The sequence below is a fragment of the Bombus vancouverensis genome, chromosome 9 (assembly GCF_051014615.1).
Source record: "Bombus vancouverensis nearcticus chromosome 9, iyBomVanc1_principal, whole genome shotgun sequence".
Lineage (NCBI taxonomy): Eukaryota > Metazoa > Arthropoda > Insecta > Hymenoptera > Apidae > Bombus > Bombus vancouverensis.
In genome coordinates, this window is record NC_134919.1 from 1304328 (window position 1) to 1321955 (window position 17628).

Genomic DNA, 17628 nt, shown 5'->3' on the forward strand with positions numbered 1-17628 from the left:
ACTCAGGTACTTTGTAATTACAATTTTCGTGCCACATGTGGCATTCGTTATCAATTCGGTATAGTAATAATTTGAATTAAAACTAAAGTATTGTATGAAATTATAAATAAAATATAGAACCGGATATGCTATAATCGCAAAGAAGTATTACACACGATCAAAATAATAAAATACTGTACACACGTTACGTACATTACAAATTATCAAAATAATAAATTACTGTATAGTAATAGTTAAATGATTCGTTTAATTAGTTTCAAATTAAAGTGGTTTTTTTTCATTTCATATCCGATTTTATATATCTGAAACATAAAAATGTGCATTTTTATCCCACGACATATCTCACGAAGGGTGCTAATAATTTACCCTGTCTTATGATTAAAATAAAGCTAGGATTCACGCATCTCACGTTGTCTATCTAAGTTGGCAGTCAAAATCAATACTTAAACTTAAAACTTAAAAGCACTACACTAGGCACCATCTATCTCGCGCAGAACAATGATATGGATGTTTACAAACTTAAAATTCAGCATACATCACGTAGCATCCATTTCTTACACAACGATTGCAAACATTGTACAATTCGCAACCCAACTGAGACAACATTCCGTATCGAAGATACTTAGCCTAACTTAAAATGAAAGAAAGAAAACGAAGCTATTGACACTTTATTCACAATTTCGCGTCATACAAAGTAAAAGTCGTATTAAAATTTAGTACGGAGTTGTACTAAAATTTAACACTACTTTTGCGGCACTAATATCTTTCAAAATATCAAGGAATTACCTATACACTCTAAGATATCCTAAATAAACTTCCCTTAAAAATGGGAAGACAAAAAACTGCGGTCAATTAAAGAATAAAATATGACGTATTCCCGTGCACAAAACGACATCAGATATTTAGCGGAAGATCCAGGGATTGACCATCGCTTGATTCCTCTCTCGCCGTTCGAAGCTTACACGAATCATGGTGAGAACCATCGACTATTGATGCTGCGATGCCCCAACTAAGGATCGACCACACGGGCCTAACCTGGCACATTCTAACTAACAAATGGGACTCCCGGTAGGAAGTACCACTAAACAGGATTATGAAACCCCGATTGAACTAGTGGGGTTCACTTCCAATGGGAAGAACCCAATGAAACAGGATTACGAAAGACATCAAATTACACAGCTCCTAACCCAGTCCGAGTACCAATATACCAATCGAGCAAAGCTGCAGATCTTCGACTGAACTCTGCGAGCACCCTATATGCATTGATATGAATACCTAGTCAGGTCACATCCAATTAGCTCATATTACTTGCCATATAATTAATAATTATACAAATTATATAGTTAATTGCTTTACTGTATAATGATACGATTAGTAATTATATACCAAATAATACTGATTGCCCGGGTCCCACCACGAGGATGTGCTGCAAATGAAGACCACCCTATCCGCGACCTCTTTTTACGTAAAAGAATCTAAAATTTATTCATCATCAAATAAAAATACTTTTCTTGGTATGCGTTTGCACAATGTTCAAAACAAACAGCAAAACAAACAACAAAAGGGGCGTTAAGAAGAAAAACCGACACGAAAACTAGAAATCTGACTAGGATTCATGAAAATCTGAAATCTAAAAATTAAACTAAATCTTAATTTAACTGTAATTCTATATGAGGCACTGTTTTATATATACATATGTATATGTACATCAAAATTTTCGACCTTTATTGTCATGAAACTGAAAACTAATTGATTATGTTTGAGAATTATAATAATTAATTATGATTAAGAGTTAAATAAAAAAGACAAGAGAATAAGATAAAATATATACCATATAGGAATTAACTACTACATAATATACATTCTACAATACCATGCTTTTACTACTACGCCATGCTGTCACTATGATGCTGTCACAGGGTTATAAAACAGTAATAGGATAACCATTTCTGACAATAACCAGATAATGTCCCAGGCCCAGAAGACAGTAGCAGGTGCCCGGCGACAATCTCTCCAAAGGGCCCAAAACCTTTAGTATATAAGCCTTTCCAAAATCAGCACTTGACACTATTATAGCATTCTGAACCGTTACTCTATTGGATTCGTATAATAAATTTTACATAGACTACCATATCTAAAGTTCGAATTTCTCAACTTACCTGTGGAACGTTCGAACTATCGCGAAATAATTCAAACGACGTGAGGAGACAACTGGTTCATTTCACGATTTTCTGTGTCTTCTACGGGACAGTGCCATGCTTTTGGCATTGGCTTACAACCAACTGTATTAACCTCAAAGTAGCCTACCTAACCATAAATCGCACCTACGTAAAAACCTAAATATTTACTTACTCTACCTACGTAATAATCTAAATGTAATAAAGGAAAAGAAAGAAATATTGTATGGAGTATGAGTGTCCTCTTCATTTGATGCCACAAAAAATCCTGAAGCAAATTCAATTTGTAAAAGATTAGTAAAATTCTATAAAATATGTATAATTACCTCCTGATTGATAAGGCTCAATATTATTTCGTAATATTTAGCTCTTTATTTTTGTTCACCTTCTTTATTTCTCTCATTCTGTTAAGCCATTAGCAAATATGTAACCGTAAATTGATAAATCTGAAACAAACTCATTTACTAGATTACAAATTAAAAAAAAGGCACCTCTGAAATGAGAACATTTTATACATGAAAAATAAAGTACTAATTATCAATTAGATTAAATTACCCTCGATTAAATTTTAGCAAAAATAGAAAATCATTTATATCTTTTTAATCACAACTAGGAAAGTTGAAAGCAAAAATTTTAGGTAATTAAATTTGTGTTGAATTAAAAATTGAAAATTTTATTTGAATACTAAGATGAGAGAAAAACCGATTATTATAAAATCACTTCCTTTGTCTTTTAACTTTCACTATCTGTTATTTCTGTTAATTTTACTATCTCATTTCTATAATGAGCCGAAAGATATGAACATATATAATTTTTCGCCGATTTGAAGAGACACTACCCGCTAGACCTAAACGCTAGATTCAATTAGTTATTTAAATTAAGTAATATTTACTTATTTATAATACTTACTTACAAATTATACTTATCTATAATAAGTATTAACTTATTATAAATAATTAGCCATGTTACTGCGCCACGCCAGAAAAACTACTGAAAATTCTCAATGCGAGAATTGATTGTAAATATTAATAAATAAAAAAATAAAATCAATTGGTTCGAAGCCGAGATGCTTCGTTTACTGCTCGTCACTGTGCAGCGAGACGTTGGCGGAGTACGTGTCGCGATGAAAGTGTTTCCTTTCTGAAGGTGACACTCGTGTTGATGATTTGGCTAACAATCTTGTTTTCCTCCGGACTGATGCTTCCTCCAACGGCACCGAATCCGAATCGAAGGACCATATGATGCGAATTCTCAACTAATTTCAGTCAGGTTACAACTGATCGGTTGATATTGCGAACCGTGAACGTTATTAATACTTAGCCAACCGAATAGGGAGATCTCTCTTTTTGATTTTTTTTTGTTATTATCAGTTATCGTTTACCTGGAATTGTTCCCAATTAATTGCGCCACTTTCTCTGCTTTTATAAAATACAGTATATAATAAAATACACCAATTTAGTAGTGTTAAAATAAATTAAAAAGTTACACTATCAGTTATGATTAAATAAAATTATAACCGAACGATACCCCACTGTAAAAAATATTAAAATGCATTATGAATTTTTAATTTCACGTTCAAGTCGCGTTATTTATCTTTAATGTTTTGTTTTTACCTATATTTTTTTATACTTTTAATATATACTTTTAATTTGATGTTTTGTATGTATAAACAGTATGTGAAATCGTTAAATAAAATCATTACCTCAAAATATAATTGACTACTTAAATAATTCTTAGACTTCTTCATTTTTTAAGTAGTGAATATTAGTTCTCGATACTTGGAAAAATGCGCAGTGGACAGCGTATAGGTTGGCTAGTCCGAGCGCGGTGAAAAACGTATAACTCGCTGTGGCACGCGTAATTGGCAAAGTGTTAAAGACCTTAACTATAAAATGCTAAAATTTATGATGGGTCCGCAATAAGGGTGTTTAGACATTTGGTTTATGTAGAGAGCCACGGGGCGTAATCAACGGCCACTTCAAATCCTGAACAAATTCTATATTGTTGGTTACATTAAAGCAATAATATAATTCGTGAAAAATTCGTTTGAAATAAGAGAGTGATATTCCAAATAGAACAATGATCTATTTAATTGTCTTCACTTTTATTTTAGTATTCCAAATAATTAAAAATTATCTATTATGAAATATGTATCGAATATATTTTAAAATAAATATAAATTGTATATCAAATGTTACCCATGCCCGAATAAAAACGTAATAGAATTGTTCATACACAGTTGTATTAGTTAAAATAAATTAAACATTCCTAAATTCCCATGAAAATTCATCGGATTCATCATTAATCGTCCTATTATATAAAGATTCCTGTTACTTCAACATTATCCCTGCTATCGATCAATAACCTACACAAAAATAACTATAAGTTAAAACAAATGTATAAAATAATTAAATGAAAACAAAATCAACTCAAATTTTATTACAAAAACTTACAGTAGAACTTACCGGTAAGAGAATCATTAAATAAACGTGTATTAATTAAATGATATTAATAACGAGATATAAACGATAGTAAAAAAAGTAATGAAGAAACGACGCCACCAAAAATACACCACCAGTAGGTTAGAATATTAGAATACGTTACAAACCTGACGCAACGCGATCTTTGTTATCGGCACGAAATGAGAACGGAATGACCACTCGCATCTTAGTTTCGCTACCCAATTTCCAAAGTGGTGGGAAGTCGCACGAGCCAATAGCATAATCAGGTACGGAAAGTTAAACGTTAAAGTCTACATAAAAAGAAACGTATATATCTGCAAAAACATTCATCTTCCACGCAGATCTTACTGAACGATCGCAAAGCGATAAACCGCGAGAATGGTTCGTTAAATGGGATAAACGAGTCAAATAAATAAACAAGTCAAATAAATATCACTGTACAGAATGGGCTCACAATAGACTTCACATAAGTATTTATCTTATGATGTTTGTTTTTGTGTGATCAAGACTAAAATATATTAAAGTAGATTTTAACTTGATATCGTTTCTTAAGTAATAATACTCGAAAATATTAATATATATAGTTTTCCACTAGCAGTATCCTAATATTAGAATTAATATTACATTAGGTTTACAATATTCAGAATAGTACTTCATGTATCATTATTTGGAAAACAGTACCAATTATCGGAACTCATCATGGGTAGGTAATTACGCTCGGGTTCCATTTACGTTGAAGTGTAAATAGTAGATAAGTGCGGCTGCCTAGTATAGAGGCCGAGATAGGTTCTGCTGCGGGTGTAGATGTCGCTTGCTGGGGTACTGCTGTATTTTTCTTCTCATTTAAAAATCGTGGAAGAAAAATCGGACTACGGTCGCTGGAATTTGAAGAACCCGGGTCCCGAACGTTCGTAACCTAAGGCGCTAACCATTGCGCTGCTGTCACGTAAACTTAAGGGTTGGTTGATGAAATAAAATAGCTGAGTCGTAACACAACTATTAATTTTGTTTTAATTAAATGAGGTGGTATGGTGATAGGTGCGTAAGGAACTACTCTTGGTGTTTTTACGAATAACAGTTTATTAGAACTAATCAACAATCAGAGTTAACAATTAACGATCAACAATAACACTTAACGGACAACAGGTAACAACTAACAAATAACGATAGACACCGAGATGCCGTTCGACGCGTTGCTATCAAAAAAGGACCGAGGAGTTACACTTTTAATGACGCAAGACAGACTGACTCTGCTTTTTGTTTTTCTTCGCGCAGATCCTTCCCTTCGTAGCCCATCGATATCCTCACTAGCGTGCATTCATTAGATGTGCCGCCTGTGCTGGCACGTGTATGCTCTTCCGAGAATTCGGCGGAAAGAGTGTGAAGATATCGATGATACATTGGGCACGTCGGTGTTGCGCTTTGGCGGCGTCGCGCTTTGTATCTGGAGCCGTTGAAAAGTTCCGTGGCCCGTGCCGCCACAGTACCCCCTTACCAGTGATAACGCTATATAAATGAAAAATATATATAAATATTACAGGCAAGGGTGTACGTTCGCCGGCTCCTAACGCCTATCCGAGACCCGCCTGAAACCGATCAGGAAATCGAACTCTCCTGCCCGCGCGTGTGGTGTGATGAACTCTTGAGTCCCCTTCGCTTTGTTCGTTTCGGGCACCGGGCGGTATTGTTACATTGCGCTTTTCCGTGCTATGGTGTTCAATATTGTCGTTAAAAAGAAATGCGGGTTTCAATCGGTCTATGGACACTATTACGTTTTTATTGTTTATTTTAACAGTGAAGGTCTTTTTTCCTCGCTCTATAACCTGATACGGCCCGTCGTAGGGTGGTTGTAAGGGGTCTCCGATGGCGTCGCGACGCAGGAATACGTAAGGCGATGTTTCGAGGTCGCGGAACACGAAGGTTCTCTTTTCGCCGTGTCGCGTAATTGGATGAGGCCTGATTTTTCCTATTCGGTCTTTTAGGCGACTTGCGAATTCCGAATTGGCCTGTTGTTTAGTCGGTACAAAAAATTCTGCCGGCAATCGTATGCCGGTGCCATAAACCATTTCGGCTGCCGTCGCGTTTAGGTCCTCTTTAATAGCTGTTCGTATGCCTAATAGAACTATCGGCAAGATATCCACCCAGTTGCTCGTATCGTGGCATTTGATTGCTGCTTTTAGTTGTCGGTGGAGGCGCTCTACCATCCCGTTGGACGCGGGGTGATAGGCTGTCGTGCGCAAATGTCTGATGCCGAGCAACCGGCATAGTTCGTTAAATAGGTTCGACTCGAACTGGCGTCCTTGATCAGTCGTTATTCTTAAAGGCACGCCGAAACGAGATATCCACGTGGAAAGGAGAGCCGAAGCGACGGTTGCCGCCTCCATGTCGGCGATGGGAATGGCTTCGGGCCAACGCGAAAAACGGTCGATGCACGTTAGACAATATCGGTAGCCTTTTGAATATGGCATCACGATAATGTCTATGTGTAAGTGTTCGAAACGGCCCGCTAATTCTCCGAATGTTCCGACGGATGAGGATACGTGCCTGGTGACTTTACATTGTTGACACGGGATACATTGTCGTGTCCAATTTCGGGCGTCCTTGTTTATGGACGGCCAGACGAAACGCGTCGTCACCAGGTTTTGAGTGGCACGTATCCCTGGATGGGAAAGTCCATGGAGCGAATTAAATACGTCGCGCCGCAAGGATTTCGGTACGTACGGTCGTACAAAGTCACCTGATACGTCGCAATATATTTCTACGTCGTGATCGGGGAAACGTATTTTCTTTAACCGTAGCGCGGATGTACCGGAGTAAACGATGTTGCTTAGTTCTTTGTCGGCTTCTTGCGCGGCGGCGAGAGCTCGATGGTCCACAGACTTTCCTATCGCTTTCATGCGTGACAGAGCGTCGGCAACGTTATTGTCTAACCCCTTGATATATCTTATGTCGGTGGTGAATTGTCCGATGTAATCTAGTTGCCGGAATTGTCGCGGCGAACACTTATCGGGATCTTGGTTGAACGCATATGTAAGGGGTTTATGATCGGTGTAAATTGTAAAATTTCTCCCTTCAATGGCGTGTCGAAATCGCCTTACCGCAGTGTACATAGCGAGTAATTCGCGGTTGTACGCGCTGTACTTTCGCTGCGCGGAGTTCAACGGTTTGGTAAGGAAACCTAACGGCTGCCAAGAGTCGTTGACGCGTTGCTGGAGGACCGCTCCTATTGCATAGTCGGATGCGTCTACCGCGAGGCTAACAGGTGCGCCAGGTATCGGATGCGCTAACATCGTGGCGTTAGCGAGGGCGCGTTTCGACTCGCGGAAGCTGGCTTCGGATTGCTCTGTCCATTTGATGGGCGCGTTGCCCTTTTTTCCTCCTTTTAATAGGTCGTTTAGGGGTTGAAAAATTTTTGCGGCCCCCGGTATGAAACGTCGATAGAAATTAATCATACCGAGGTACCTGCGTAGTGCTTTAACGGTCCCGGGGAGCGGTACTTCTACAATAGCGTCAACGCGTTCGGCTAGCGGCTTTATCCCGTCGGCGTTTACGGTGTGTCCCAAGAATGTGATTTCGTTCACACCGAATTCGCACTTAACTGGGTTGATGACTACGCCATACTCGTTTAAGCGTTCAAACAAAATCCGAAGGTGTTCGCGATGTTATTCTTCGTTTTCGGATGCGATTAAGAAATCGTCTATGTAAGCGAACACGAAGTCTAGACCACGGGTAATTTCGTCAACGAATCTTTGACACGTTTGCGCGGCGTTTCGAAGCCCAAACATCATGTTGGTTGCTTCGAAAAGTCCGAAAGGTGTCGTAATCGCGGTTTTCTTAACGTCTTCTGGCGCGATCGGGATTTGGTGGTAAGCGCGGACAAGGTCGATTTTTGAGTAGACACGCTTACCGTATAGATGTTGCGCGAAATCTTCGATGTGTGGTGGGGAGTACCTGTCGGGTATGGTGCGAGCGTTCAACGCACGATAGTCGCCGCATGGTCGTAGACTTCCGTCCTTCTTTGGGACGACATGCAGGGGTGATGCCCATGGACTCTTCGATGGCCGCATCACTCCTTGCTCGATCATTGTCTCGAAATCCGCCTTGACTTGCTTGAGGCGATCCGGTGCGAGACGTCGAGGTTTACTGTAGACGGGTGGCCCGGGTGTGGTTTCAATATGGTGTACCACACTGTGTCGGATTTTCTCTCGTCCGAAGGCCGGTGGACGAGTTAGATCCGGAAACTCCGCCAAAAGTCGATGGTAGACCGATTCGCCGATTACGGTTTTGATGGATATTTCTTCCGTCGTGGCAGCATATCCCCTTGTTGATAATTGGGTTGTCGTGTCGAGGAGTCGTTTGTTTCGCGGGTCCACGAGCAACCCATAATGGCTTAAAAAATCTACGCCTATGATAAGCGTTTGAACGTCAGCAATTACGAAGTTCCACTTGAAGGCTCGTCTAAGGGACAGGTTAAGACCAATCGCAGTGGTACCATACGTTGCGATGCGCGTCCCGTTGGCCGCGAATAGTTCGTACGCGTTTTTCTTGACGTGCCTATGGATTTTACTGCGGGGGTATACGCTGATGTCGGCGCCGGTGTCTACGAGGAAAGAAATCTTCGTTCCCTTGTCCGTAACGAAGATGCGGCGGGATCTCAGGCCGTCGTCGTCTGCCGCGTCTACGGACGGCTGGTCTCGTTTCCCGACTTCCACGTGCATGGGAAACGACAGCTCCTCGCGCGTTCTCCGAACTTTGCATGATAGAAGCACAGACCGTCTTGCCGTGGCCGATCTCGCGAGCGCGAACGTCGGTGGTATCGCGAACGCGAGCGTGATCGTGATCGTGGTCGACGATGATTAATCATGCTCAACGCGTTCATCTGTGCCTGCAACTGTGATATTTGCTCGCTCAACACGTTGATTGCGGCGGCCATTGGTTCGTATGCTCCCACGTTTTGCGCTGGTGGGTCCATTACTGCCGTTACCCGGGCGGTGCGCTGAAAATCCTCCCTGAATTCTTCAGCGATCAGGTCCGCCTGCCGCAATAACCTTTCTGGGTCCGAATCGTCGACTGCCGCGAGGATACGCCTGATGCGGGCGGGTAATCGGTTCCTCCACCGCGTGAGGGTAAAATCATCGGACGTGGAGGGGCTGGAGAGTTTTTTTAGGTGTTGATAAAACTGGGATGGTTTTCTATCTCCCATCTCCTCGCTTTCCACCAACTTCTTTATCCGGGTCGCGTCCGTATCGGATAATTTGCGAATGAGCGCATGTTTTAATTTTTCGTAGCGTCCGATGTCTGGAGGGTTCGTCATTAGGTCTTCGACGTCCTGGAGCTGTTGATCGTTGAGGCATTTTGCCAGCGTCACGTACTTAATGGTGTCTTCCGTAATTCGCGCTGCCTCGAATTGTCTCTCCAGAAGGGCGAACCATGCCGCCGTGTTCGTGGGCAGCAGTGGAGACATGCTGATCACCTGGCTGGCTATGGTTCCTTGTGTATTACCTTCCATCGTCGCGGTGCACTCAAAATCGGTGGTCAAAACGATAGCACTATCACTGTCACCTCTTTCACTAAATATTACGTCAAATCACGTCGGGGTCACCAATTTGAGGTGGTATGGTGATAGGTGCGTAAGGAACTACTCTTGGTGTTTTTACGAATAACAGTTTATTAGAACTAATCAACAATCAGAGTTAACAATTAACGATCAACAATAACACTTAACGGACAACAGGTAACAACTAACAAATAACGATAGACACCGAGATGCCGTTCGACGCGTTGCTATCAAAAAAGGACCGAGGAGTTACACTTTTAATGACGCAAGACAGACTGACTCTGCTTTTTGTTTTTCTTCGCGCAGACCTTCCCTTCGTAGCCCATCGATATCCCCACTAGCGTGCATTCAATAGATGTGCCGCCTGTGCTGGCACGTGTATGCTCTTCCGAGAATTCGGCGGAAAGAGTGTGAAGATATAGATGATACATTGGGCACGTCGGTGTTGCGCTTTGGCGGCGTCGCGCTTTGTATCTGGAGCCGTTGAAAAGTTCCGTGGCCCGTGCCGCCACATAAACTTTATTATGAATTCAGCAATTATAATGTAACACACACTGAATTAACATAAATCACAATTCACTCCAACCACGTTATGTAAGACTTAGTTACAACGATACGTTAAATACGCGACTGTTATAAGGGTAGTGACCGGTAAAGATATGTTGACTATTCTAAGGATACAGAATAAGTGAGTCTTTCTGGCGATACCATGTCTGAGGAAGGCTAGGGGTGGGTGTGTCTAAGGACACGGGACTATCGGATTTGTTGATGACAATTTTGGTTAAGGAAGTGAGGGCAGTAGACACCGTTTCCGATTGGATAATAAGACGGTTGGTGGACCAAGAAGGGTTTTAGCCGCCCTCGCGAGAAAGTTGCTAACGGAACATACCAAATGTGAAGAAAACCAACTTTCTAAGCCAACACGTGGTAGACAATAAACGCAAAGGGAAATTTAAGACAAGAAATACTCGCTTGGTCCGAAGGACCTTAACTATGAAAATGCCTAGACCCCTGGTGGGTACTTAAGGCTATTGAGGGTACGCACCAAGAATGTGCAGACATCTGGGTGCCATCCTGTCCGCTGTGTGTGACCTGGTCTTTGATGTGAATCGACGTTACACTGCCGTCGTCCGACTCTAGTTAGTGTCGAGTAGTGGTATTTGCTGTCACAACGTAAAGAATTTTTAAGTATCGGAAACATAAGATGTAAAATTATTTTATAGCAAAAAAGTAGTGTGTTTTGGAATTTATTATTTAGAATAGGTATAATATATGGATTCACATAATCATATTTGAACATTGAACTTATTATCGAAGGAACCAAACCATGCGACTTACCAATTGCAGCACACATGAATGGATAATCAGATTTCGTTGCCTTCAATGAAATTGCATTTACTTCCTCCATTCCATGAATACGGTTTGATTTCTTGGTTTTGAGCGAACATGAAGTATTACGTTCTATCCATAGACGTTCAATAATTACAGTTTGCATTGGCATTGATTTTATATGAAGTAGTTAAATGAGAAATTAAATACTGTATTTAAAATTATAAAATAAAACTAAATAGAAATAAAATACCATTTCAAACACTTCAAAGATTTCGTTAATATTAAATAGAACAAAATAAACCATTACTTTAATCGCTACGAATTGATGGTATGAAATGAATAGTAGAATTGCTTCCAATTAATGGTATAACTGTTATGAATTAAGAACATAATTATTTTTAATTAATGGAAGATATCGTTATAAATTATTGGTATAATTATTAAAAATTAATGGAGTAATTGTTTTAGATTAATATTAGTAATTATAAATGAATAGCATAATTAATATAAATTATTAATTCAATTATTATAAATTAATAGTTTAAATGTTATAAATTAATGGTTTAAATATTATAAATTAATAGCGCAAATGTTATAAATTGATAATTTAATTCGTAAAAGCTCTTCTTCGATTTTCACGGTACGAAAGTTTGTTGGAATACAACGATATTAATCGCATACAGATGCGGTGAGTGATCGAACGGATTCTTCCCTTCGTTGTCCAGCGATATCCCCACTACCGTACGTTCGTTAGATGTACCGTGGCGGGGCGCGTGCATGCTCTTCCGAGAACTCGGCGGAAGAAACGTAAGGATATGGATGGAACATTGGGCACGTCGGTGTCGCGCCTTGACAGCGTAGCGCTTTGTATCGAGAAGCTGCTAGAAAGTTCCGTGGCACGTGACGTCACACAGAGACATCTACTCAGGTCACACTCATTATAGAGAGTGGGGGTTCAAAACATTTTCAAGGGCCATGGGTCACTAAGGCAGTTAATTTGAAAATAACTAGCCAACTGTCAACATTCTACAACGCTCACTTATATTTCCTGTAATTTTTGTTTAATAAATATCATAATATTATTTCAACACAAACATTGTGTCTTCCACAGATTATTAATCTTAATTTCGAGATTAAATTCTAACAAATTTCAAACACAGACGAGGTCGCGCGCGAGTCGTGTGTTTCTATATGGCATATAATCTAATAACATACACTTGACGAGGTGCTGAAAGGTCAATCGAACGGTAACGGTTTGCTGATATTATAAAAGATGATTTTTCATTATAACACAATCAAATTTAATAATTTTCTAACTTTTATTTTAAATTGACGCCTTCAACAATTTATTACAATAACCATTTGTACAATTGTAATAGTTTTTACAAACTAAAATCAAATTCACACTTCTGTGGTATTAATATTTGATTTAGAACTGTGTTAATCTATACTAAATGCTAGTATACAATAATATAGAATAATATAAAAGTAAATACTATGACAATAATATTGTTTTATAAAAATTGTTTTATAAAGTTTTTCATTTTCACGATCTGCTATGACATTTCATAACAATTTATAAATTTTCTTATCTTGATTCTAAGCATATACCGGCTTTCAACAATTAATTGTTAAATATATAAGTCTAATATGTTTTCACACAGACAACTGTTTTCCTTTCTTTTTTTTTTTTTTTATTAACGTGGAGGAAATCCGCACGGACACCAAGCCGCTTCTGGGGAAAAGGGCGCGGTAGTGCCGGACTCCAACCGACTAAAACCTCCACGATGTGAGCGATACATACCCCCCCCCCCCCCGCGCGCACAATACGTCCCCTAATGGAGCGATGTGCGGTCATATCACACCGCGCCTCGTCGTCGGAGCCGCCGTGCCAGGCAGTCCGGTCTCCTACCAGACTGCTTTGCGGCCCCGAGACGCTGAGCTGCCAGCGCCTAAGTTTGAACCCCACCGGGGGACGCGGAGGACCCAGCGCGCCTCGCCGAAGCGCATCCACGACCTCTGCCGCGCCCTTGCCGGTCGAACCTCTCGGGGTGGGAGTACTGCACCCCCACCCTCTCCGCAGCCTCTTTCCGAAGCATAACCTGCTCACAGAAGGAGATCACGGCCCTCCTCCCTCTCTCGCTTACTAACAATGCCTCGAGACTAAAAAGACAATACCCTTTAGATTGAAGCATTAGATTCAACTAGAATCAAACATACTATAAACTCTTATAGCCCAAGTTACAGTACCACGCCAAAATAATTTACTTATAATTCTCAATGGGAATTGATTGTAAATAGTCTACCAAATAAAAAAAAAACGTCGTCGATAAATTTCCGATATGACCTTAAGGGGCCTCATGCTGCTAACCGGACTGTTGGTATTCGTCGAGTAGTTTCGATATGAGCGTAAATCGGCCGAGCAGGCTACCTCGCTTTCGACGCAAGGAGCTGATTTTTTATGCGTTTGGCATTGTTATGGCGGGAATTAGACCTGGCGATACAATTAACGAGCTTACCTGGTCGTTGCGTTGTGATGGAGTAACGTAGCACTGTGCTGTTGTCAAAGGGTCATTGGGTGTCAAAGCTGTGTACACTGCTTAACTCGAAGGCTTAGTGCACGTGAATCCGGCTCGAAGGAAATGTTCGACCGTATTCGTCGGGAGACGCAGTATAACGCGCGTACGAGAGTCGTAAGTCAACAGAAATTTATAAGGAGTAACTGAAGACTTGAAAGTTTTAAAAATTTTTAAGGAAAATGTTTATAGATATGTGATGTCAGGTTATTGATTAAATACAGGATAAACTTAAAATTATATGAGATCTATAAATATTTTCTTAACCAACGCAATAAGTATGACATTTTTAAACCAGATAAATATAACAAATTTTAAATACTTTGCTTTTTATTTAATAAGAGGTTCGTGCACATACATAGACCGACGATTCCGTGGAAAAGTACCAAGTAAAAGAAAAGAGAAGGAAGAGAAGTCTAAATAAAGAAAAAGATAAGTGAGAGATGGGAAGGAAACAAAAGACAAAGATTATGAAGGAAACGGGAATAAAATAAAAGTAGTTCCTTTTGTATTTAATTTGTACTTTACGATTTGTCCATCTGGACATTTGGCAAATTTTTCTAACTTTATTGCTAAACAACATGTAGATGGCTACCTCCAGCAGGATACCATCTTCGAGTTTACTTTATTTCTTTAGTAAGGTCAGTGGGATGTTTTCTTTTTAGTCTTCTTTTTATATGGGTTTTGCTCGTTTCGACAGCCAGCTGTTGATACGTACTTTGTCCACAATTATATCTCAAAATGCGTTAGCATCCCACTAGACACAGTCTCTCATAACTACTTAAACTTATATTAGACTGATGTTAGTAAGATCGTATATGACGTGAAAATAATAAGGGGTTGAGAGAACGAACGAAAATTATTTTGTTTAGAAGGCAATCGTTGAGTCTCTTTTGTGAATATTTATTTATTTATTTATTGTATTAACAAGGCCCGAGCTGCTACCTATGGCTGTGGTTACAACTCGGATGCGATGTATAAAATATAACATACAATTATATACGGACAGGAAAGTTTGTCTTAAACGGAACATTCGAATAATTTTCTTGATTATCGAGAACCTATAAAATGTCGACGACACAATTCCTACGTTTTCGAAACACGAATACGAACGAATTGTCTTAAATCAATCTTTTTCAAAATCTTTATTTTACTAAACATCTTGAAATTATGTAGGTAATTTTTGTAGTTTATGACGATCTTTTCACGTTAATTTACAAATCGAAGAATATAAACGAAACATTTGTCGATCTATTCTTTACACAAAAGAATTACAAAGTTTTTAGGTCAATTTCACTTCGGAAAATTCTTCGAATCGTTTAGGACGTTTTCTCAAATGTTCATAGTTAAAGAAGACATTTGAAAATTTTATCTTTGACGGTTCCCCCTGTATATATGTGTATATATGTATATGCGTATAAATATACATACATACGTACCATTGTATCTAACAACAATAACTATGAACTATATGGTACATATATGTGTATCTGCACATAGAGAATATTTTCTAACAAGTTTACGACGATAATTTCTTAAATACTTAACATACTCAGTTATTTACCGTATCGTCGATTCTCGCCTTTATGAAGATAGACAAACGTAACTTTGTACAAATTAACATTTCTATATAAAGAGACAGAAAATTACTCTAAAGAATTATTCGATAGATATTTTTGTTTGGAATAGTAATGTTATGATAGAAGGGTTAAGTAATTGTATAATATTACATTATAACATCTTTATCTTTTTTTATAATACTGATCGAGCAAAGAAAATAAAAGGAAATGGTTTCATAAGAAATAATAATATTTCAAAAAATCAAAATAACGATAAATACCAACAATGTTTAGAAATTAACAATTATAAGCGATTGACCCGCGTATAAGGAAAAAGCACTCAGGAATGAGACACATTACGTATAGACTGCAGATATTAATGGATTTATGAGAAATGCGAGCTGGCAAAAATGCACAAAATACATATAATATTTAAATATCCAAATATAAAAATCCAAAAATAAAAATATAAAAATATCCAAATATAAAATATCTGAAGTAAAGTGCATTTCGAAGATGAAACAAATCCGTATTTAGTACCTATTCTTTTAGTTCTGTTCATAAAAAATATGAATTTATATAAATAATTGCAGTTTAATAATATATATTCTAGCGTAACGTAATTTGCTGCTGTCAGTTATGTGTAACCCACTTTCCAAATAAATTATTGTTACTTTAATCATAAATTTATGGCATTTTACGTGTTTAATGGTCCAGATCTATACGAGTATTGGACTGTACTAAATATTGTATGGGTAAAAGCGCTGTTGCTTCTTAACGATGAAACATTTTCTCGATAACGCTTGAAATTCACTATTCTTTAATGTAAAATTTTACACCTGATCGGTGATTATAATTCGCGTATAGTCTACACAGCATATACGTCCGGTCGAACCAGACGAAGTAAGAGCATTCGAATAATCAAATGGAGATAGTTGGATCTGCGAACAGATTACTTCTTTAACGCTTTATTTATGTAAAACGTGTGTTAATCCTTTATTAACAAATAAGGGGCTCAGAAGAAAAATGATACAAATGACAGCATCTTTTAATACTATAAATTTAATAACTACAGATTATAAATTAAAATGTATTAAAATGTATTATAATGATGCCGTACATATTTATAAAGCCTTGGAAATTTAATAAACAAAGTCCTTTATATAAATGAAGATACCACGTATCCCTTTTTAAATTTATTTTATTTTCAGAAAAAAAGTGTACTCGTATCATTTTTCCACTAAACCCCTTGGATAAGAATAAATTTGTATTCTATAGATTTTTCTCTGAAAACTTGTTAGCGATACGCTTTCCAGATTTATATTATTTACATCGTACATGTGTACCAGCTTAAAATTTAATTTTGGTTCATCAAATTTAAAGAGTATTTAAATTTATAGGAAAGTAGTATCGAAGTTCCATCGTGAAATTTTCACTTAACCTTATAGAATATCTTTCTATGCCCGCAGAATTAATATTGTCAATCAGAATACAACGAAAGTTAAGACGCGTTAAGATACTAGTTAAGATACTAGAAACTTTTTCTTCCAAAGGACGATAAAATTGGCAACTCCACGAATGAAATATACTCTATAAATTCTATTTAATCATTTAATCATTTCTCTTTCTTTATCAATTATGTATTTATGTTTATTTTATATATTTATATATTTTATATTTTATAGATTTAACGTTTATGTAACGAAGACTCTAACTTTTCTTCGTCTTTGTTTCTTCGAAACATTCTTAATCGACAAAAGATTAAGTTTCATTGAATGTTAAAGCTACTCAAGAAATTTCCTTGCTTCGGATAATTACAGCCTTGAACTTACTAGATCTAGAATAATATTCATGATCTATTTAACGAATTTATCGAGGAAATTTCATGAAGCCTATAATATTTACAGGTTGGGCTATGTTTTACATTTGCAATGTGTTCTTTTGAACACTTTAGGAAATTTCTAA